The sequence below is a fragment of the Symsagittifera roscoffensis genome, chromosome 1 (assembly GCF_963678635.1).
Source record: "Symsagittifera roscoffensis chromosome 1, txSymRosc1.1, whole genome shotgun sequence".
Lineage (NCBI taxonomy): Eukaryota > Metazoa > Xenacoelomorpha > Acoela > Convolutidae > Symsagittifera > Symsagittifera roscoffensis.
Window position 1 is genome coordinate 51,068,304 of NC_087062.1, and position 22,835 is coordinate 51,091,138.

The 22,835-nt window shown below is 36.5% G+C and overlaps 1 protein-coding gene across 2 annotated transcripts in view; it reads right to left on the bottom strand.

Annotated features, from left to right (window-relative positions):
• Nucleotides 1-22,835, bottom strand: part of LOC134845350 (uncharacterized) — a 63,708-nt gene that overhangs the window by 21,234 nt on the left and 19,639 nt on the right. The window lies entirely within an intron of this gene.

Sequence of the window (22,835 nt, forward strand, 5' to 3'; positions counted from 1 at the left end):
GTGTACAGTGTTAGAATCCGCACTGAGTTTGATCATGCACCGTCACTCGATTGTGTTGAGTCAGACCAAAGTACCTTGGGGATTTTCGTGGCTTCACTGAATTATGAATCTTTTCATTTCGATATGGCTCTAGCTTTAGAGTTGTGTGATGTGAAATGAATGGTCCGTTCATTCTTTGCTGATCGGGTTTGATCTGTGCTGTGCTGTGCTATTTTGGGCGCTTTGTTCTCGCTTGAACACTGTCAAATTGAATCAAATTAGACCTGGGTTTGATCTGCAAACACCTATCGCCATCTTTCTGTTTGCCTCTACACTTATCTGTTAGTCGTGCTCAACTCAAAGCAAGGGTGCTATTTCTACTATAGTCAATCAACATTCAGTCATGTCCTTGTTTCAGTTAAAGCGCCACTATTTGGTCTGTGAATCAATTTAAAATAATGCTCGTCAAGTTGATATCTTTGTTCTGAATTGAAATGATACTATGATGCAGGGTGGGTTAGGAGGCGGAGCAATGAGCAGAATGGTCCAAGTGCAGAATGGGTCCAAGAGCAGAAAAACGGAAAAATTTTGACTTTTATTGGTTTATACGGGCTAATTGATAAAACAATTATTAGCATCGTCAAAAATACCAAGAAAATGAATAAGTTATGCATAAATTGAATACTTCCATTAATTTTTTTGATTATATTTTTTTTTAATCTTGATTAAGCTACTCAAATTGTGCATAAAATATTCGTTTCTTTGATAATTTTGACAATTCTTATACTTAATTTACCGATTAGTCTGTAAAAATTCATATTTTTTTGTTTTTCTGCTCTTGGACCCATTCTGCTCTTAGACCATTCTGCTTACTGACTGGCCACCGGGAAAAAGGAAAATACAGCAAAAAGAAATGAAAAGCGACAAAATGTCGACTACAATTCGATTACAATCTAGTCCCATTAAGGTAGAACAACAAAAGACCCAAGGGGATATAAAATGTTCGGATCAATTGAGCAATCTCCCCCCCCCCCCCCCCATTCTCGCATGGGAGGGGGGAGAGATAGCTCAATAGGTACTTCAGACATGTTTAGAACCACTTCCACTTGAAAATAGTTTGAATGATATGAAAGCATGAACGAGATTCTCCAACGAATATGGAACGCCAATTTTTGCAATATCAAAGCTCAAAAACTACATTCAGAGTGAAAACAGAATCAATAAAACTGAGGCACATAAAGCGACTTTTTTCTGTCCTAAATGGTAAAAAAAGCTATTGTGTAGAATAGTAAGGTGCCGAAGAGAACTGTTTTTGGTATTCAGATACAAGTTCGGAGCACCAAGCCTGATAACTCGTTTTCCTCAATGAGAGGCTAGAGTCGCCCAAACAAAAATTTTGAACTTTTAACGATACCCATATAAAATTAACTTCAGCCGGTCAATTGATTGCGTGCCATGAACAAATCAACCATCTAATTGCGTTTGTTTGGCGTCTTTTTGTAGTGTCTTAGTTTTTGGTTGGGGAGGCGGAGGAGATAGCTCAATTGGTCAATAAATGGGGGGGGGGGGGGAGATTGCTCAATTGATCCAAATGTTCTTTAAACACTGCACACAAGAGTATACAGCTTAAATATTATAGATTTTATATTATTACCAAATTGAATCGAGGCGTCTGTCAAAAATGTTACTTGATTAAGATTTTCATTCGAGTAAAAGAAAATAAACCGATTTTTCTGCTCTAGCCTTAATCTCATTTGATTTCCTGTTATTTGTAAAAACAACGACAAGACAGCTCGAATCAGCACATTGTACCATGTTAATCGACAAATAAGCTTGCCTCAATTTATTTCAAAAATGATTTCTGGGCCTAATTTTTTGCCTCTTACGCTCTTCGTCAATAGAAACTGGCAAATAGCGGGCTTCGATAGCACCAAACTAGCCGAAGTAGTCCCAAATTCAAAACTTCATAACTATTCGAAATTAAAATCCTAGCTAAATATCTCTTTAATTTTGAGCTCAAGGCAACTCTTTTTCAGACTGAACAAAAGACTCTGAAATTGCTAGGATCTACATAACAATCGCCACTCCTATGGTATCTACTAAAATTGCCACCACTAAACGCCACCTGAGCAAGAACGGTTTTACAAAATAGGCATGGAAGTACCTATCTCATTTGACGTGAGATTGCACTGGAGGCCATACTCAGATTGGGAAAGTGAAAAAATGGCAAACAGTCTTAAATTGTGGAGGAAAACCTCCTTAGCCGATAAGCTGATAATTCATAGATAGAAACCACATAGATAGAAAATGTCTGAGAGATTTTTTTTTTATTTAAGGCTTTGATTAATTAAGCTTTTAGCCAAGTCGATACCAATTTGAAATTACTTTTCAATCAGATTTTTTAGAACCGTAGAGGCAACTTATCAATCTTTTTGAAAACCTGGAGTCAAAAATGTAGAAATTCCAGGTGTACTTTTCCTCAGATATTGAACACCGTAAAAATTTCTCTAAACGCTTTCATAATGTCAGCAGAAGTGGTCGTATTGTTTGTTTGCCTCTAGTTTAAATAACTACCAGTGGAATCGGGTTAGCGGGTTACGTTTGTTGTCCTTTTCTATTCCACTTAACAACCGGGAAATGAACAACATCTCCGGCAGCTCTCATAGCAATAAACTACGCTTTACAATTTTACAACACACGTAACGTACACTTAAGACGACATTCAATTCAAATCCAACTCTAATCCTTATTCTCTGCTCACTCGATTTGACACAAGGCAATCAAACTCAGCGGGAAAAATTCTAATGAAAAGGAATTTCATTTGACTATGTACATGGCGAAGTTTTGAAGCCTCTTTACAAACCATTTAGGATCTACTTAACAATCCCCCCCCCCTCTTTCAAGAAAGGGGGGATTCTTTTGTAGGTACAATAGGGGGGGGGGGGGGGGGAGATTGTTAAGAAGGTCCCCAAGGATCAACTTAACAATCTCAATCTCACCCCCCTTTCTTGAAAGGGGGGATTCTTTAGTAGGTACAATAGGGGGGGGGGGGGGGGATTGTTAAGTAGATCCACCATTTATTCTTTTCCAAGTATAAAAAATTAAGCTCCAGATAATCGAAAGATAGACTAAACTCCAAAATTTCCATGTTGGAGCGGCATTTGAGCATATTTCTTTCAATCAGTAAAAATGAGCCCATTAAATAATCCTTTGACAGCCTTTTGCTGAATTTCCTTCTTTCAAATAGAATAGGGAAGGTGCTGATTGCTTTTCAGTGTTAACTGGGATATAAAATGACAAAAGAGGAAGAAACCCGAAAGGAAAAAGGCTTCTCTTTATAGTCTGCTGTATGAATCTGATATGTTCAAAAATAGCAGCACTCGATTATCAGACTAGCGTAGCTTCAAACAGAACAAACAAGACTGCTCTTATCAGAGCGAAGCCTTGAATGTTCCGACTGCCTTTTAAGGTCGGCTCTTTTTCCTTTTCCAACCTGAATTTTATGGTCTAACGAGTGGTTTTACAAGGTGAATTATGAAGACAAAATATGTTTGTCATGGCATAATCAGTCTGCATGTCAATTTCCACGACAATCGGACAAAGTGAACAGTAACTTCAAATATAAAAAATTGCAGGTGGGGGGGGGAAGGAAAAAGAGCCTTAAGGTCTATGGAGCAGTAATAACATAAAAAAACTGAATGTAATAAAATAAAATGCCATTTTTTGTGAAAATCATCCCCCACACGCCATATAAACCACAAAAGGATAGAATTTGCTCCTTTTAACAAATCAATTATGTCAAATAAGCTTCTGTCAACCAATTTGGAACATTTCTGAGACGATTAGATATCCGCTTACGCGTTAAAAGCGCGCGCGAAATATATCGCGCGTTAATTGCCCCAAATTGGCCAAAATTACAATCTTTGAACCCCCATAACTTAACGAAAAATAATCACAGGTAAAAAAACGTTTCAAATTTAAGCTCAGGACAACATTACCTTTCGAATGACATAAAGAAAATTCCATCAAAAAAGGCTAGTTAAAAAGTCAAAATTTGTCTGAAGAAAAAAACCCACCCCGAGCACAAATATTCCGTTACTTTCGTTACGAAAGTCGGAACAATAAAAACCACATAAGCAAAACCGAAATAATACTGCTGCTGTTGTTATAGCTGTAGCGTTCTGTTAGGGGAATCAACTTTTCCACTGATAGTGTCTTCGTGCTGTTGGCGAGACCTCCTCTCTGTATAGCACGATCAAGAGGTAGGTTTGGATGAGGTGAAAAATGCCCTTTCTATGGCCAGGTTTTTCAGAATGTAGAGAACCGAGAGAACTAAATCGAGCGCAAAGCTTCTGGTTGGAAAGAACTATAAAAACCTCCAGCTATGTGAGGTTGTGATGAATTGTTGTTGTAGCTGTAGCGTTCTGTTTTGAGTTTTAGAATGAATTGGAGGGCTGAATTATAATCGAGACAAGTATTGATTAGAGAATGTTCTTTTTCATTTATATCTGATCATGGTAAGGTCGTTTCGTCTAATATATCACTGTAGTTCTCCAGGACCTCAAGCGCCAAAACGTACGCAGAAGGGGAATCAACTTTTCCACTGATAGTGTCTTCGTGCTGTTGTCGAGACCTGCTCTATGTAAAGTACAATCAAGAGGTGGTTTTGGACGAGGCGAAAAATGCCTTTTCTATGGCCAGCTTCTTAAGAATGTAGAGAACCGAGAGAACCAATTCGAGCGCAAAGCTTCTGGTTGGAGAGAACTATAAAAAAACTCCAGCTATGTGGATTGTGATGAGTTGTTGTTGTAGCTGCTGTTGTAGCTGTAGCGTTCTGTTTTGAGTTTTAGATTGAATTGGAGGGCTTGATTATGTTCGAGACCAGTGTTGATTAGAGAATGTTCTTTTTCGTTTATATCTGATCATGGTAAGGTCGTTTCGTCTTATATATCACTGTAGTTCTCCAGGACCTCAAGCGCCAAAACGTACGCAGAAGGGGAACCAACTTTTCCACTGATAGTGTCTTCGTGGTGTTGTCGAGACCTCCTCTCTGTAATGCACGATCAAGAGGTAGGTTTGGATGAGGTGGAAAACGCCCTTTCTATGGCCAGGTTTTTCAGAATGTAGAGAACCGAGAGAACCAATTCGAGCGGCAAAGCTTCTGGTTGGAGAGAACTATAAAAAAAACTCCAGCTATGTGAGGTTGTGATGAGCTACAGATGCTTGGCAGCAAAAATCTCAAAAGCACAACTTACGCGGATAAAATCACTGCAATTCAAATTGACAGTGCTCATTTGGACAGTGTTTAAGCAAGAACAAAGCCCCCAAGATAGCACAGCACAGATCAAACTCGATCAGCAAAGAATGAACGGACATTCATTTCACATCACACAACTCTAAAGTTAGAGCTACATCGAAACCAAAAAAAACATAATTCAGTGAAGCCACGAAAACCCCTAGGGTAATTTGGTCTGATTCAACACAATCAAGTGACGGCGCATGATCAAACTCAGTGCGCTTTCTAAAACTCTACACGTGCAATTTGCAAATGCTAAATTACATAATAATTGTAGATGTATACGAAACATTGAGCAATGTGGAAAATAAACAGAGAACTGTTTCACTCGACTGCCAGCTCAATCACTGCAACTTGGAAAATGCACCTGGCTAAAAGAAACGGGGGAGTTTGCTCAATTAAAGCCCAGATTGATACAATCTACCCCACAACAGCACATTTCGATCATGCGTAGCTAGCCGAACCTTGTACCGCGGTATATACAACACAAGATACAAGTAATTTTCTGAGTGTATGTGAAAGGGAATAAGGAAAATACAGCAAAAAGAAAGGAAAAGAGACAAAATATTGACCACAATTCGATTACATCCTAATCCCATTAAGAAAGAACAAGAAAAGGTCCAAGAGTATATAAAAGGTTCTTGAAACACAGCACATAAGAGTATACAGCTTAAACTTTATAGATATTATATTGTTACCAAATTGAAGCGAGGCATCTGTCAAAAAATGTTTCTTCAATCAGATATTCAATCATTTAAGGAAAATAAACTAAACGGATTTTTCTTCTCTCGCTATAATCTCATTTGATTGAAACTTAGATCAAGCCTAAAAAGAACTTTGTGTTACGGTGCGTATTCATAGGTTCCAAAATAAAAAATCAGTCCCATAGGTTCCAAAATAAAAAATCAATCCCATAGGTTCCAAAATAAAAAAGCAGTCGCATAAGTTCCAAATCTTTTCAATTGGTCAAAAGACTAAATTAGCCGAGTCTCGGTTTAAGGTCGCCGGTGGGCGCGCTATGCGCGCGTCACCGCTTTGCGGCGATAACCGGCTCTAAATTTCAGATAGAGTCCTACCCTTTGGTGGCAAGCTCGCAACACGTTGGCGCGGCTGCGGCGGTCACTATTCTGCAGCTTGAGTTTATGCTGGTTGAATAGTAAACAATCAATCCATAAATTCGTTGGCTCAAATTTCAACCAGTCAGAATTCAAGAAGATAAACTTTGGAACTTATGCGACTGATTTTTTATTTTGGAACCTATGAATATTGGAACCTATGGGAATTCACCTGTGTTCCTCTCTCTAACCAAAGTGCATGCAAAAGGCGGAAAAACGTGTTTTTAAGTTTCATTCTTGTTTCAAACAACTAATCAACCCTGACCGTCACGTCTCACTTAAAGAGATATTTATTGACTTAGTGCAAGTCATAAAATCACGAATACCAAGATTAAGCAACACGATTGTTTAATCGAACCAATCTTTATGGCCTCAATATAAAACATTAATACCAGCAAACCACGGCAAGCGACAAAACACCACGCAAAACTCAATCGCATATTGAATGACATGCTTGACACCGATCACTAATTAACAGCCAACAAATGATAAGAGATCATTAAGCAAGGCTTCACTGCATAATTGCAATCAACAACTGCATCAACAATCGCCAAATTATCAGCGAAAACGCCGGAACAATTCAAAACTATAGATATCACCGATCAAACTTTTAACTTTTTTGACGGCCGATACTAAACAAAGTGAATAATGGACATCTATTTGTATAAAATATAGTCATTGAGAAAAAAATGGCAAAAAAAACTATCAAACTTATTTTTCATCCCTTCGTGCATTTCCAAAATTTTATTCGAAAAATTGTTCATCGGGCCGTAAAATGTGAGTCAGAACATTCAGGATTTGCTTTGATACGGGGAGTCTTGTTTTTAAGATAACAAGCGAGTTCAAAGCCAAAGAATGATCTGACTGCTTTTAAAATATACCAGCGACTAACGCACCTCCGTTACTCCAAATTTTTAACAACTCATACAAAACTGCATATATTGGAAAGAAACATCCCAATTACAGGGTGCGTAATTTTGAAGAACCACAAATTTTTTTGAAGTTTTATAGTTCTTTGAAAAAATTTAAAAAGAACTAAGAAACGTCACATCTGGGAAACCAAAAGCAATTGAGCAGTCGCATTTGGACGCAAGTATGCAACTCCTGAGAGTACTGTTACAGTACTCAACTACAACGTTGGGAAATTTAAATTTTGAGAAACTTCAAACTTAAGTTTTCTACAAAAAGGTACTTTTTTCGAAACCAGAAAAAATGTCACATATCGAAAACTATCAAGATTTGAGTAGTCTTATTTGAAGGCATTATTCGCAATCTTTGACAATACTCTGACAGCAAACAACTGCAGGGTTGAGAATTTCAAATTAAAAAAAAAAACATTTTATTTTATTTTCATGAAAACTTTTTGAAAAAATCACAAGAAACGTCAAATCTGGAAAACAACAAGGTTTTGAGCAGTCATATTTGGAGGAAAAGCTCTACACTCCTGAGAGAACTCACTAAGGAAATGGGAAGTTCAAATTTCGTGAAATTTTTAAATATCCAAGTTCTGTGAAAAATTTTGAAAAAATCATAAAAAAAACGTCATATCTCGAAAACTACAACGATTTGAAAGTAAGATTTGTGGGCAAGATTTGCAACCCCTGAGAGTTCCCTCACAATTTCAAACAACAGGATTGAGATCTTCAAAGTTTGGAATTTTTTAAAAGCTAAGTTTTTTGAAAATTTTTTAAAAATCATAAAAAACGTCATATGTCGAAAACTACAAGGATTTGAGCAGTCATATTTGGAGCCAACATTCACAATCCCTGAGGATACACTGATGATTTCCACCAACCGGATTGAGATCTTCAAAGTTTTGGAATTTTTTTAAATTATAGGTTTTCTTGAAAAATTTAGAAAAATCATAATAAAACGTCATATCTTGAAAACTTCAACGATTTGAGAAGTGAGATTTGGAGGCAAGATTTGCAATCCCTGAGAGTACCCTAACAGCACCCAACTACAGGGTGAAAATTTCAAAAATTGAGAAATTTTTTAAATTATTATATTTTAATTTTTGAAAAATCTCGAAAATTGCCGTATCTCGTATACTAAAAGGGCTTGGTTTTTCATATATGTAGGCCAGAATCGCAAAACCAGGGAAAACCCTGGAGAAATTCCACTATTGGGTTGCTTATTTTGAACTGGATGAAATAAACACTAAGTTTGAACTGGAAAGTCGAAAAAAACCTTAACCATTGCAATATACGATATAGCTTAGACGTGCAAAAATTCTTTTGTTAAACATGTAACAATTATACGTTGAAAAAGCTTAAACATGGCGAGATAGTGAAGTCCGCATTCGACAATACAAAAGATGGAGCAGTAATTACATGAAAAAATCAAATGTTAAGCGATTTTTTTTATCCCACACGCCATATAAAGTACTAAGTGATAGAAATCGCACCTAATAACAAATCAATTATGGCAAATAAGCTTCCTTTAACCAATTTGGAACGATTTCCAAGACGAATTAATCTCCGCTTACGCCGTAATAGCGCGAAATATATCTCTCATTTTTAGTCCCAAATTGGCCCAAATGTCAATCTTTAAACTCCCATAACTTCACAAAAAATTATCACAGGTAAAATAATTTTTTCAAATTTGAGCTCAAGACAACAATACCTGTTGATTGATGAAAAAATTGGTAAAAAATGGCTAGTTAAAAAGACAAAATTGCCTGAAGAAAAAACCACCCGAGCACGAAAATCGGTTACTTTCCTTATGAAAGTCGGAACAAGCAGGATAGCCGGTATCTGTGCAAGTAGCACAGAACATTCCGACCATTAATATGAAAAAACTAAATAATGGTTATATATTTTTTCAAATTGAAGCGTTTTTATTTGGTTCTTGCTTTGATGAGAGAATTATAAGAACGCGTAGAAAGTTAGTGAATTAGACATTATCGATAACAGTTGTCCTCAAAACGATTTGGAAAAATGTGACAAAAAGTATCTCAGAAAAACTCTAATTTTCTATTTTTTTCTTTTGCAAAATAAGAATAAATATTCCTGGCGAAAAAATAAACTTTCTGTTAATAACTTCTTTATCAGACCTATCCTAACAGCAAAATCTTCGAACCGGTTTTTCTCAACAATGTGGTCAATTTTTTTATGTGGATCAAATCAATATTTGGATCGAATTCGAAATAAAAAATGTCATGATATCACTCGACCAATTCCGATGATTACTTATGTTAACTGATTTAGTATAAAAGCAACAAAAACATATAAAGTTTCTCCCCATTTTCAATGGTCGGAACAACAATGCTTCAGTCAAATTATCCCTACTTTAAAATTATCGAGTCAAACAACATGACCTGCCTGCATCAAAATAACTGGTGATGAAAATCATTCTAAGCTGAAGCAAACTAACTGTATCGACTAAAAAATAAATATTTAAGAACCTTCAAGTAATTGCTCATATAGGCAGAGTAATATTTCCTTTCACCTCAAAATGTTTTAAAATCCACTGAGACCCAAGCATTTCGCAGAGGTGAAGCGGAACTTCTCATCACTTGTGGTACAAAACATACAATAAAAAACTGCTCATTTTTCTCAACGTTTGACGCAAATTCTTTGATTATTACAGAAAAAAGTTGACATGCTGCTTGTTAAAGGTAGATATACACAAAAAAACGAGCAGTTAAAAAACGAAAATAGTTTAACCAAAAAATGAACCGAAACAAATTGGCGATTAAACCTAATCAGCGTCTCAAAATTCGAATTATATGAAATCACCTTATCAGCAAGTTTTCGTATCGGTGCAAAAAACTGAATTTTTCGGATGCTCTTTAAAGTACCCTAAAATAAATTAACGTGTCACAAAAAAATTGAAAAAATCTTCCCAACAGAGTGTTATATCGAAAACAAAGTGTTATATTTCATTTCTAGTAACTCACTTTTGGACTGAATTAACTCCCCTCGATTCAATTGGGATTGAATTGATAGCGGATTGTATCGCCTGAGCTTTTATGGAAATCTCGAAATACCCACGCATTATCTATCCCGAATGCGCCATTTTCAAACTCCCGTAACTTTAGAAAAAGATCACAGATTAAATATCTCATAAAAGTATTTTTGATATTTTTTCATTTATTACCAATTACCTTTGAGAAAAAGAATCCTTCAAAAATTAATTTAACAAGACTAACAAGATTAATTTTCGGTCGACTCTGGTTACGAAAATGTGGTTATCAAGGTGGGGTGCTGATAGCAGCCCGAAATAACGCAATGTTTTCTCTTGTTGAGTTAAAAAACTCAACTGATTATATTGCTTCTTCCATACTAACTACATCTAACTGTTGCTTCCTCGTCATTTTTGTTTACAATCCTCCTGCGCTTCCTCTCGATATCGCATCTCAGTTTCAGAACTTGTACATCAACTGAGCGCTCTAATAGCCAAGTTTCACGAATCTTGGCGCAGCACATCTTCGAGTATCTTACTTCTCGGTGATTTAAATTTACCTGACCTGTGTTGGGACTCCCTGTATTCTACAAATGATTACACGTCGAAATTCCTGAACGCACTTGATCAATGGAGTCTTTCTCAAGTTATAACGAAACCTACACATGTTTGCGGCAGTATTTTAGATTTGGCTCTAGTCTCGAACCCTGATTTTGTTGACGTGAATGTGCTAAACGACGGTTTGTCTGATCACTCTCCAGTGCTTGTTCAGCTTTTTTCTTCAAATGAAACAATAGGAACAAATGACACGCCATCGCATTATCCAAATCATCTTTCTGCCATGCTCGTTTCATATCTCAACTGGACAAAGTTTACATTATAGCAACTCTTCTAGATTATTCTTCAGTTACTCCAAGCCAGTTTGTCTCTCTTCTATTGCACATTTATGGATGCTGTGAATGGTTCAATGGCCCGTAAACGCCTCAAACGAAAACATCTTCCTTTCTATTACTCATCACATTCAATGCACTTGTACAACAAGATTCAGACTGAGACACGGCGTCACACTAAACTTAGTTTTTCACATGATTGCCGTTTATCCCAACTACAACGAAGCTTCGCTGAATCTGTAGAACTGGACAAAATGATTCTCTGTGATAACTTTAAAAATTTTTCCACTCAAGATTGCTTCAAGTTTATCCGCTCTCCAAACTCTTGTACACCTCTTCCTTCAAGTGTTCATTGGAACTCGCGCAATGCAAATGATTCTTATTCAAAGTCAATCCTTTTCAATGATTACTTCTCATCAGTTTATTGTGTCACCGAAACAAACACTCAAGAGTGCCTATTGTAGTTCTTCCGGGGAAACAAAACTTTCTGATATGCCTCTCTCAGTGTCAATAGTTGATGAACTATTGTCGAAAATTGATGACACCACTCGTGTCGCATACGGTGGAATTCCTCCGTTTACTTTTTCAGGTTGTCATACCATTATATCACCAGCTATCTATATGTTCTTCTTATTTATTTTAAAAACTTTGACCTGGCCGGCTATTTGGAAGACTTCATATGTTACACCACTCCACAAAGCTGGCTCCAAAGCTGATGTTTCAAATTACAGACCCATCAGCATCCTGCCTAAAATTTCACTGGTTTTCGAACGTTTAATTTTCGATTTCATTTACAGTAAAGTTCGGCATAAAATCTCAGACCACCAGTTTGGGTTCATGAAAAAAAGATCTACAGTGTCCCAATTGATGTCATTCGTTGATCAACTTTATGTCTACAAAGATGATAACATACCTTCAGCTTGCGTGCATTTTGATTTTCAAAAAGCCTTTGACAGGGTGGATCATAACATTATATTGCACAAATTGCGATTAATTGGTTTTGAAATTTGTTTTGTGCAGCTTATATCATCAGATCTTACCGACCGTTACCAATATGTTCGTATCAATGATACTATATCTCCGTTTGTTCATATTCCCAGTGGAGTTCCACAAGGCAGTGTGCTTGGCCCGTTGCTGTTTCTCATTTATATAAATGATTTGCGAGCTCAAGCTGCGTACTCAGCATGTTACCTTTTCGCTGATGATGCAAAATTAAATTGATCCTGCAGTGCTGGGTAACAGAATGACATTGACTGTTTCTACGCATGGTCGTTACAAAACAACATGTCCTTTCATCCATCGAAAACGAAGCTTCTCAGTGTTTGCTGCGATTTGGATCTTTTCTCTCTTTATTTAAATGGTGCTTCTTTCGAACCTGTAAATGAGGTCACAGATCTCGGCCTAACCATCAACTGTTCTCTTGATTGGACTCCTCATCTTAGTATCAAAATGGCCAAGTCCTACAAAGTGTTTCACTGTATCAAACGAACGATACCTTTTGCAGTATCAACTTTTTTTAAGTGAAACCTACTGAATGCTTGCGTTCTTAGTGTTCTCTTGTATGGTTCTCAAGTTTGGCATCCAAACCTAGCAATGCTCCGAAAATTGTTATCTTTTCACAAGAAAATAGTTATTTGGTCCTCAAGTTGCTATGAATACCTCAAAGGTCTTGAAAAACTTTCTGTTATTCCGGTCTGATATCAGCTTATCCTAAATGATGTGGTTTATTTTTCCAAACTATTGAACGGTGATGTTGATTTGAAACCGTTTAATTTTGTTTCTATTTTGCAGCCCAAAGCTAGTTTGCGCTCCGCTGATAAAAGTTTTGTTTCTTTGCCGCCATAGCAAAAAGTTTACCTCTTCCAAAAATTACTTCCAGCGTGTCGTAGAAGATTAGAATTTTCTATCAATAAAAACTGATATTGACGTATTTGACAGTCCACGAAAACTCAAAAAGAAACTTGGCAGTTATCTCGCGAACTTGACTAAATCAAAGTTTTCCCCGACGTCCAGTGTTGCACATGGTTCCTGTCTTGCAAATGCTCAAACTGTCGCGCCTATCAACTCCATCATTATTGTCTTTTGTTTTTGGTACCCATAAATAGGGAATTTAAGTCTTTTAGCAGTAGTAGTAGTAGTAGTAGTAGTAGTAGTAGTAGTAACGGGTTGCGGTGCAAGTATCACAGAAAGTTCCGAACACAAAAAGAAAAATTGTGTCGTTTTTTGTCCGTGCTGTGATGAGAGGATTAGCACGAAAACCAAGAACTTGGACATTCTCAATAGCTAGAGCGAATAAAGTATACAAGACAACGACTTTCTTCGAGAAATGAAAAAAAAATAAACAATTTTAAAATTTGGTTTTAAAAGTTGCTGGAGTAAAACTACGTTTCACTGCTTGAATGAAAATTTCGCGGCTTATTTTCCTATAATAGGCCAGCTCGCTACCGTTCTCGCTCCAATTTAGACTGAAAGCAAAAAAAAACTAACCGTTGTTTCTCGGCACTGAGAAAAAATAGCTTCTAATTTTATTATGCCGTTTGATTGCAATAGTACGATATAACACTCGACCCATTCAGATGAAAGTTTGAGGTACCTGATTTTGCTTGGAAAAAACTAAAACACCCGAAGACAAAGTTCCTCCGCACTTTCAGTGTTCGGAGCAATAAGTTAAAATTGGTCAGCAGAAAAAATTACCCGAATATTATCCGTTACTTGAAATTCAGTAATGAAAAAAGATATAAAAACTACTGGAGACAAGTGGAAACGCAGTATATCAAAAATCATGTTTCCATCTTTAAATACTGAAGAGACGAGACTATTTGGGCTCTTTTAGCCATCGATCACGGTATCACAGCATCGAACAGGAACGCGAGTTTTGAGTTTTTGTATACGCTGTGCCTTTGCAAATGGCTTTGTTATGACAGTACAAATTTGGCATCAACCGTACAATCTCCCCTCTAAGTGACCTACCGTAGAATGCTCTCCAAACACAGAGGCTAAGTTGCACTTCGCATACACAAGCAAAAATATGACCGATAACGCTACTGGAAAACTGAATGAGTAAAACTTTGAGTCTACAAAATTTCTTAAGTGGTGCACGCCAATTATGAGTCTACACAATTGCTAAGTGACGCAAGCCAATTATGACGCATTAGCAGTACCAGGCAATTTGAAAAAAAATTTACCACCTAACATGCCTGAATTTATAGAGCGGACGCATTTTAACTAGTATACGAAAAAGTTCATTGAAAATATCCCTCCCTGCCCAGGTTCGAACCCTCTTATTTTGTTGCGGATCTTCTTCCCTGCCTCTACGCTACAGATCCATGATACCTTGAAGTTAAAGTGCTATTTATTATATAATAGTCTGTATTATTATCCTTAGCATTGGCTGTACTTAATAGCCATTGAACACTTTCAAAATGAACACGTTTTGTCGCAACAATATTTGCGACTTAGGTTGAGAAAAAAAGAAATTTCATACTAAAATAAAATCGGCTAAAATCATTTGAATCGACATTTTAATTGTGTTCCAATAATTTTATCTTAATAAAAAAGTGATATAATTTTCACCTCAGATTTATCTTATGAAAATTTAGTATTTTTTCCTCCTGAATTGATTGGGAGGAGGGGACTGGGGATTGTACGGTTGATCCCAATTTTGCTGTTGGCAACACTTTTCCACTTGAAGAGTCTGAGACGCTAACAGTTTTTCAATGGTTGGACACATGAATGAATGATTTCTGTAACTTGCTGGTGGAACCCGCGCGCGTATCCTCCTGCTGCAGAGTAAAGAGGATTCTACTTGAATATTTTCATTCCTCAACACCAGGTTATCTCTGCCATAAGCTTTAATCTACCGGCCTGTTTTTTATTGCTTAACAGTACTAGACTACTCTGGATCTGGAAAGAAATTACTGGACTCATTTTCATTTCTCTGAAAAAAAGAGAGAACTCAAGCTAAGACGCTTGCAAATTAAATCCCACTTTGATTTAAAGTCTGGGTCCAAGTTGGACAGTGGATTAGCTTTAGCTCGCTTGAGCAAGTAGCAAATATTCTTTTTTGCCTCTGTTGTTTATACTGAGTCAGGCAGTACAACAGTTGCAGTTACTAGTAGAAAACCAAAAGTTCTAAGCATTTGACCACACTCCGCAGTGTCGAAGTACAACAGTGCTGATGAATTAACAGCGCCGATACGAATTGTTGCTCAACCACCACAGAGCCGAAAATGACTTTACTTACACTCCGTATATCTATAAGCGATCTCTCACCTTTTGAATTTTTATCAAATTGAACTAGAATATATTTGATATATTTCAACTACAAATTTTTATACGTTGATTTGGTTAAAAAAAAACTACATGCCACATTCATTTGGGTGTGTAAAATATAGCGATACCTTGATTGTGTTCTTTTAAACGTCTAATTTACAAAAAATATACATGAAAATAAAAATAATACACGCGCAGGGGTGATTCTGAAGTAGGCGCTTGTTTTGTAGACCCCATTTCTCTCCTTGTAAAAAGTAAAACAACACTGCTCGTATCAGGGCGAAGCCCTCAATATTCTGACTGCCTTTTGAGGTCTAAAGAGCAGTAATAACACGAAATTAAAGGTTAAAAAAAACGAAAGTAACGGAATATTTGTGCTCGGGATTTTTTTTCTTCAGACAAAATTCGACTTTTTAAGAAGCCATTTTTGACAGAATTTTTAAACATCATTCAATAGGTATTGTTGTCCTGAGCTCCAATTTGAAAAGATGAATTTCACCTGTGATCATTTTTCGTTAGGTTATGGGGTTTAAATGTTGCCATTTTGGCCAATTAGGGACAATTAACGCGCGATATATTTCGCACTATTAACGCGAAAGCGGAGATTTAATCCGTCTTAGAAACCGTTCCAAAATGGTTGATGGAAGCATATTTACCTAATTGATTTGTTACAAGGAGAGAAATTTATCGCTTTGTACTTTATATGGCGTGTGGGGATGTTTTTACAAAAAAAATGTCAATTTTTTTTTTAATTTTCATTTTGTTTTATTACATTCAAATTTTTCATGTTATTACTGCTCCTTAGACCCTAAAAGACAGTCGGAACAATCAGAGCAGTCTTGTTGTTCCGACTTTCGTAACAAAAGTAACGGAATATTTGTGCTCGGGTGGGTTTTTTTCTTCAGACAAAATTCGACTTTTTAACAAGCCATTTTTGACAGATTTTTTAAATATCATTCAATAGGTATTGTTGTCCTGAGCTCTAATTTGAAAAGATGTATTTCACCTGTGATCATTTTTCGTTAGGTTACGGAGGTTTAACGATTGCCATTTTGGCCAATTAGGGACAATTAACGCGCGATATATTTCGCACTATTAACGCGAAAGCGGAGATTTAATCCGTCTTAGAAACCGTTCCAAAACGTTTGATGGAAGCATATTTGCCTAGTTGATTTGTTACTAGGAGAGAAATTTATCGCTTTGTACTTTATATGGCGTGTGGGGGATGTTTTTACAAAAAAAAACTCTTCATTTTGTTTTATTACATTCAAATTTTTCATGTTATTACTGCTCCTTAGACCTTAAAAGACAGTCGGACAATTCGGAGCAGTCTTGTTGTTCGGGTGGGTTTTTTTCTTCAGACAACTTTCGACTTTTTAACTAGCCATTTTTGACGGAAATTACTTACCCGTGGCAATTTATCATGCACTCATACACGTAAAATCTGCTATTTTGATATTCTGAAAAAACAATTGCCTAAAAATTTCATGTATTTTTCACGTTTTAACTAGATGGTTATCTACGATAGTGAAACGAAGGGGCTTGCGACAGAAGTTCCGAGCCCAATGGATAAATTAAAAATAATGGATGAATTAAGAAAAAACATGGACTGGCTCAACAGTATCTTCGAAAAAAAACCTATAAAAAGAAACCAGATAACAAAATGAACGACGAGAGCATTGTTTTTACATGAGAGCAGAGTTTTCTAGAAACATAATCAAATCGATTTGCGACCAAAACTATATACCGTTAATTATATGTTAATTGTCTACTAAGCATGTCTGACATAGGAAAAAAACTACTTAAAATTAGCGATTCAGATATGCCGCTAATTTTAAATGCAAGTGACAAAATTGATTGGTTCATCATTAAGACAACCCCCAAAACCTAACATAAATACCTATCTCTCAAACCTATTAAATAGTTTCATATATTGAATGATTATGGGCCCTAAACCCAGGACCACCAGATTGAACTCTGAGTCCAGTCCTAAATGTATCTGCAAGAAGCCCGTCAATGATGATGACAGCTCGGCTATTGGATGCTCTTCTTGTGGGAAATGGGTTCATGGCCCTTGTGTTGGACTTTCTATCGATGATGTGCGTTGGCTAGGGACAAAAGCAAATCTCCAGTGGCTATGTGACAACTGTCTGCAGAGAGGAGATAAGTCAACAATTTGCACCGAAGCTAAGTTGGATGCTTTATTTAATGACTTGAGCGATAAAATAAATACTACGGTTACAAATCTTGTCCCTAAACTTATCAGTGAAGTTATCCCTGGCGTGAATGAAAATGTCAAAGAAGCGGTCACTAAATCTTTACCTTCTTATAGTGATATAGTATCCGGCAGTAAGAAATCGTTACCTAATACTGAACTGCAGTTTGTTATTACTGGTATTCCTGAAAACGAAAGCTCTTATTTTAAGCAAATTGAAAACGACTCAACAGAAATTGATAGAATAATGCAACATATGGGATTGCATCCAGAGAATAATATCACTGCGATTCGACGCCTTGGAAAGATTACTAAATCTTCTCCAAATGAATTAGCTTCTGATAGACCAAGATGTCGACCCCTCCTTGTTACAACTTCTAATGACCGATTCTTAAATAACTGCTTTGCTCGTAGTCACTACCTTCAGAATTACATAAACCGAGTGTATATTAAAAAGTTCCTTTCACATTCGGATCGTCAAACTGAGAAAAATCTTCTGGCCAAACGATATCAAATGATTACTTCCGAGGCGAAAAACAAGAAAGATTTTCGAATCAAAAATCTTAAACTTTACTATAAAGGCGCGCCAGTTGACATATCCTCAAATTGACTAGAATCTACGAATTGCTTACTGTTAAATTGTCAATCTATATGTCCACTCGATAAGAGATACGAATTAATTAGTCTCTGTAATACTAATTTGATTTCTTTGGTGTTTCTTACAGAAACTTGGCTTAATCCCGACATTGATGATTCTGAAATTTTTCTTGGCTCTTCTTATATCACTATATGTAGAACAGATCGAGAACGAAGACAGCACGGTGGTCTACTTATTGCACAATCGGCCAACGACCCTCTCAAAGCTATGAATATTACCATTCCGTCATTTGAATTTGCCGTTTCATGTGTTGTATTAAGCGAACTACCCTCCTTCTTTGTTCTCATCTATAACCCTCCCATGTCTTCTATTTATTCTGTTAATATTCAACTCCTCCTAAATTGCATTGAGTCCTACTTGTTGAAGATTGAAGAAATTTTACAGCAATACGGATACGGAAATACCTATAATTTTTACCTTCTCGGGGACTTTAATTTTCCTTCTATTGATTGGAATACTTACTCCTCTTCTTCTACAAATGAACGCTCTTTTCTTGAAATCATTATCGAAAATGGTTTTCTGCAGTTTGTTACTGAAGCGACACATAAGAACAAAAATATCCTAGATCTCGTTATTTCTAATGAAATAAACTTACCTGTATCAGTTGGCAATCAAATTTTCTCCGACCACTACCCCATTTTCTTTAATTTTAATTCTGTACATCCGACTTGTGAGCTGCAAAGTTCCTATTCCAAATCTTCTTTTAACATCCAAACTTTCAATACTTATCTTCAATCTATGTACAATTTGGTATCTCTTAATTCTTGCACAATAGAGTCCTATGCTGATAAGTGGTATAGTCTTCTCAATAGCTCGTTCAAGTCTGCCATTAAATTAAAACGTTCCAAAAGGAAGGTGTTGCCGATATTTTATTCTTCGCATACTGTTCATTTAATTAATCAGAAAGAAACAACACTTCGCAAATTAAAAAAAGAAAATTCTTATTTGCAGGCAATTAAATTGAAAGATATCACTAGATATCTTTCTGAATCAATTGAATTGGACAAAGAGGTCTTTATTAATCAGTTCAATCTTTCTTCTACGAGCGAATGTTTTAAGCTCCTCAAAACTCTCGGTTATAATTCTGCCCTTCCATCCATCATGTATCACGGCAATATTTCCTTGACAACTGAACTCGAAAAAGCTACTGGATTCAACAAGTTCTTCGCATCAGTTTTCAATGACCAAGAATTGTTCACACTGCCAGACTTGTTCTCCAATGTTTCGATTTGTTTAAACGATCTTAACTTATCATTACCTGATATTGAATCATTTTTGAATTACTGTCCCGACACTAGTAATACTGGTCCGGATAATATTCCCTCTTTCGTGTTATCTCACTGCTCTGATATCATATCACCCCTCGTTTACGATTTATATGCCTGGATATTGAAACACAAAAACTGGCCTAGTCAGTGGAAAACTTCTTTTGTTACCCCTTTATACAAATCTGATGCTCGCAATGACATTACTAACTACAGACCAATTAGTATTTTACCACGAATTTCCCTTATCCTGGAAAGAATTCTTTTCAACTTTACTTATCCAAAAGTTAGACATCTAATCAAACGTCAGCAACATGGTTTCATGAAGTCGCGCAGTACTATCAGCCAATTGATCATCTATCTCGACTCAATTTATTCTTCCTGCGATAAAAATTCTCCTGGACTAGCCATTTACTTTGATGTGAGAAAAGCTTTTGATTCAGTACCGCATCATTTGTTACTTGCTAAACTTGTTAAACTCGGCTTTGATTTTGAATTTCTCCAGTTGTTTGAATCTTATCTGACAAACCGGTATCAGTGTGTGCTAATAAATCAATCAATTTCGTCTCCACTGCCAGTTACCTCGGGCGTTCCTCAGGGGAGTGTTCTCGGCCCACTTCTGTTTATTTTATTTATAAATGATATGACCGATGATGTGTTAAATAGTGAATTTTATCTATTTGCAGACGACCTGAAGATTAAGAGCTCATCTGCTCCATCATTAGTTCAAAAAGATATCGATTCTCTTTTTAATTGGTCAACTAACAATCACTTACAGTTTCATTCTGCCAAATGTAAAGTTCTGAACTTTGGTGGTTATGATGATTCTATCCAATTCTTGCTCGGATCAGACATCTTACCATTTGTTGATGAAATTAAAGATCTTGGTATCATAGTCTCCAACAATCTTTCCTGGAAATCCCATCTGAATACTAAGTTGATAAAATGTTCCAGATTGTTTTATTTTCTGAAACGAAATATTCCTTTCTCGGTATCCTGCAGTCGAAAAAAGTTACTTTACAATACTCTCATTCTGTCAATCTTACTTTACGGTGCTCCTGCATGGTGCCCTTCTTTGACACTATTACATCAGCTTGAACTGTTCCAGTACAAAGTTCTAAGATGGATCAAGAAATGTTCATCGTATGTTTCAGGGCTACTAAATCTGAATATGCTTCCAATTAGCTATGTATTGATTAGAGTTGAAATTCTTCTACTTTGGAAGCTCCATAACAATGTTATTGATGTTGACTGCAAAAGTGCAACCAGCTCGCTTCCTACGCGTTCCGCTACGAGTGGCCTATTCGTCATACCGAACACGAGGAAATTGAAAACTGACGATAACTTCTTTGTACGAGCTCCCCGTGCTGCCAATGAACTTCTGCGTCTGAAAATTATATCTTTCGACATGCCCCTGGGAATGTTCAAATCAAAACTGAATAAATTTTTACTGCTTAAAACTTCAACTTTGTTTGATATAAACAGATCATGCACATTCTTTGTCAAATGTTTTTGTAAAAATTGTCGATCGTAAGTTCATTCAATATTTATATTAACCCTGTATCCACCATTGGAATTAAAGTCTTTTACTACTACTACTACTACAAACAAAAACCGTCTCTCTGACTCCTCTTTTTCCCTTTCTCTCGCTCTCCCATCGCCCCCGCCCCCCTATCTCTCCGTCCCCTAACTCTTCGTTCATTTTGCTCTTTCACCTTTCTCTCTCTCTCTCTCTCTCTCCCTCTATTCTCTGCCACTTCTCCACTGCTCTTGTTGTTCCGACTTTCGTAACAAAAGTAACGGAATATTTGTGCTCGGGGTGGTTTTTTTCTTCAGACAAAATTCGACTTTTTAACTAGCCAATTTTTGCGGAATTTTTTTTATCATTCAAAAGAAATTGTTGTCCTGTCCTGAGCCTAAATTTGAAAAAATATTTAACCTGTGATCATTTTTCATAAAGTTATGAGGATTTAAAGATTGCCAATATGGACAATTAACGCGCGATAAGTTGTGTTGAATTGAGGCGCAGCGGAGCAAGCAGTCGCTAATCGACAATACCGCGTTTGAACTTAGCTTTCTGACTTTATAATTGTTCTGAATCTACCAAAAGATTGGCTTGCCAAAAAAAACGGTCTGCTAAAATCCCCAGCAACTAAAAAAAGATGCACTTTTTTTCAGTTTATCCCTCAACACTTATGTAAACTACAAAAGGACGCATTTAGCGTCTTGTATTCTAATGTTACGACCAAATAAATTGCTTTATTGATTTTGGAACGCATCAATACGCCACTTAAGCGTGTTATAAGAAGGCAATATATCGCGGTGACTATCCCAAATTGGCCAAATTAGCAATTTTCAAATCGCTATACAAAAACACAATTACAGGGTAAATTTCGTTTTGAAGTTGAGCTCAAAACAGCAAAATCTTTCAGATGGTAAAAAAAATTCCGTCAGAAAAACTTACTTAAGTCAATAACTGACTGAATGCAAAAACACTACCCCAATCATAAGTATTCCGCACTTTCTTCGAAACTCAGAACAATTATTTGATAGTGACAGCCCACAATGTATAGCTTATCTGAGTTTTATTGAACTAAACTTCGAGACTAGTTAAAGGCTAGTCGGAACATAGTCTTACGTACGTTGTATGTAGTTAGTTGCCTTTTTCTCAAGTAGAAAATTTGAGGTGTTAAATTAAAAGTCAGAATAACAGTCTGCACTCGCCCTAAATCCTTTACTGTAAATAATTCACACGGTGAAGTCCCATTTGTACCAAAATTATTCAACTCGGTTTCTGAGTGGTCGAATTGCCAGCCAACGAATTATTACATTTATTTTCTTCTGTTCAAATAGAAGAAAACTAAACAGCAGAATATTGACCGCCGCAGTCGAGCCAACAGAGGGTAAGACTATACGAAAATGAAGCCGGTTATTGCCGCCAAGCGGTGACGCGCGCCCACCGGCGACCTTAAGCCAAGAGCTAAAAACAGTCGGCTTAGTAGTCTTTGGCCAACTACTCAATTAGAAACAAAAGAGCAATAACTTTGGTCGCAATTCTCAGAGCTCAAATAAGTATTGAGAGCTCAAATAAGTAACAATGATAAGAATTAAATTTAAAATTGTTTAATGAGTTTGCAATAGAGTGCAGCTTGAACTTGATTTTAAGCATAAGAGTGAGGGCAAGTGAAGTTGCCCTAATTTCAACTAGAGTCAGTTAGCACAAGTGTACCACTTAATAG